Raw genomic sequence first — 2,317 nt, 5'->3', positions numbered from 1 at the left:
AAGATCTGCTGTATCCTTACTAATATTGTCTGCTGGGTCTATGGATTTCTGAAAGTTGTGTCCACCCTAATTGTGAACTTTTCAGATTTGCTTACTGTTTTCTTAGGTTTTACTTTATATGTTTTAAGACTATCAAATACTTAAGAGCTTGCAAGTTGGCTCAACAAATAAAGATATCTGCTTGCCATGCAAGCATGGAGACTTAAGTTCAGGTTGATCATGGGCAGGAGAGAACCGATTCACACCCACACCATGGCATGTGCTCTCTCCACATGCACACGTGCACAGCATGCACACACGGCAATAAAGAACTAGATAAATAATTTAAGAGACTATCAAATACCTAGGAATTTATTAGCAACTCGATGGTACTTCTCCCCTTCCTCCTTCATTCTGGAGATTGAACCCACAGCCTTATGTATGCTAGGCAGGTACTCGATCACTGAATTTCATCCCTACCCCTAGTGCTATCTTCTTCAATTCTACTTGTAATGTTGGCATAGCATGTATACATTTGCCAGCATTTAGTTTTCTATTTCTCTGTGTGCTTTTGCTTTAACTGTGTCTATTGAAAGCAATATATTTCTGGACTTAAAAAAACTAAAAAAAAACAGATTAGGCAGCCAGAATCTGACTCCTGGTCTCTCACCATCCCACGACAACATGATTTTCACCATCTTCTCCAGCACCTTCTCTACCAACTGTGAGTGCCTGTGATCCATTTGGTTGCCCAGTCATTAGGTCCCGCTGCCCAGCAGTGCAGCGAACATCTACACAGGCACTGAGGAACCAGGTCCCAGATCTCCATGCCCAATTCTACCAGCATCTGGGGTGGCTCTGGGTCTGGGGCCCTGGAGGTAATGGTGGCATTGAGATAGAAGAGAGAATGCAAGACCTAAATGATGCCCCTGGCTTCCTACCTGGACAGGATGAAGAGCCTGGAGACTCAGAACAGGTGGCTAGAGAGAAAAATCCAGGAACACCTGGAGAAGAAGGGATCTTGGGGGGAGGAGGGTCAGAGACTGGGGGCAGTACTTCAAGTCCATTGAGGACCTGAGGGCTCAGACCTTTGTGCATTCTGTGGATGATGCCTTCATTGTCCTGCAAATCAACAATTCTCATCTTGCTGCTGGTGGTTTCAGAGTCAAGTATGAGACAGCACTGGCTGTTCTCGAGTCTGAGGAGAGGGATATTCGTGAACTCCAAAGGTTGTTGATGATACCAACATCACAGGGTGCAGCTGGAGACAGAAATTGGAGTTCTCAAGGGGGAGCTGCTCTTCATGAAGACTCATGAGGAGACCAAAAGCCTGGAGGCCCAGATTGCCAGTTCTGGGTTGGTCCTGGAAGTGAATGTGGCCAAATCGACAGACATCTGGACTCAGTATGAGGAGCTGGCTCAGAAGACCAGGAGGGCCTGAACCAGTACTGGTCCCAGTTGACTGAGGAGAGCTGGATCCACAGTGGTCATTACTCAGTCCATGAAGATCAGAGGTGCTAAAATCAACACTCACAGAGTTGAGATGCACCTTCTAGATCTTGGAGATTGACCCATGAGAAATCTGAAGGTCAGCTCAGAGAACAGCCTAAGGATGACTACGCAGATGGAGCAGCTTAACGGTAGTCTGTTGCTCCTGGAGTCTGAGCTGACACAGATACCGGCAGAAGGGCCGCACCAGGCCCAGGAGTTTGTGACTGCTGAACATCGAGGTTAAGCTGGAAGCTGATTTTGCCATCTACCGCCCCCTGCTGGAAGACGGGGAAGACTTCGGTCTCAACATCCTGGACAGCAACAACTCTACACAAAGCATCCCAAAGAAAACCACCCCCAGAATCATGGATGGAAAAGCAGTGCCGGAGACATGAATGACACCAGAATGCTGAGGCACTGAAACAGCGAAGTAGACTACCCTGGGGCCCAAGGAGCCAGTAAAAGCTTAGAGGCCATTGAGAAAATTCAAAGGGGATCATTCTTTTTCTTTTATGATTTTAATTCATTGCTATTTGTTTTAATCATTGACATATTTGGACTAATTTCTGCATTAATTTGGACTGTTTTATCAGTCTTTTATTTACTTTTCCTTCTACTTTAGTGCCTTTTCGAAATTAATTAATTTCTTAATCCCATCTTTTTCTTCCTCTACTAATTGTTTGTTTGTTTGAGACAGGGTCTCCCCAAGCTGGCCTGGAACTCACTATGTAGATCAGGCTGGCCTCAATCTCACAGAGATCCACAGTCTCTCTCCACTAATGTTTCCACTGGATCAGTTTGTGTGCCTCTGCAGTCATTTTAGTCTGAGTGGAGTCTTGTTTTCCTC

The 2,317-nt window shown here is 45.7% G+C and overlaps 1 pseudogene; it reads left to right on the top strand.

Moving 5' to 3' along the window:
• Positions 1-663: 663 nt before the first annotated feature.
• LOC103729754 lies at positions 664-1,891 on the top strand (annotated as a pseudogene).
• Positions 1,892-2,317: the final 426 nt, after the last annotated feature.

This window comes from Nannospalax galili, unplaced genomic scaffold (assembly GCF_000622305.1).
Source record: "Nannospalax galili isolate Female #2095 unplaced genomic scaffold, S.galili_v1.0 scaffold2893, whole genome shotgun sequence".
Lineage (NCBI taxonomy): Eukaryota > Metazoa > Chordata > Mammalia > Rodentia > Spalacidae > Nannospalax > Nannospalax galili.
Note: the sequence above shows the minus strand (reverse complement) of the source record. Positions and strands in the feature narration are given on the sequence as shown.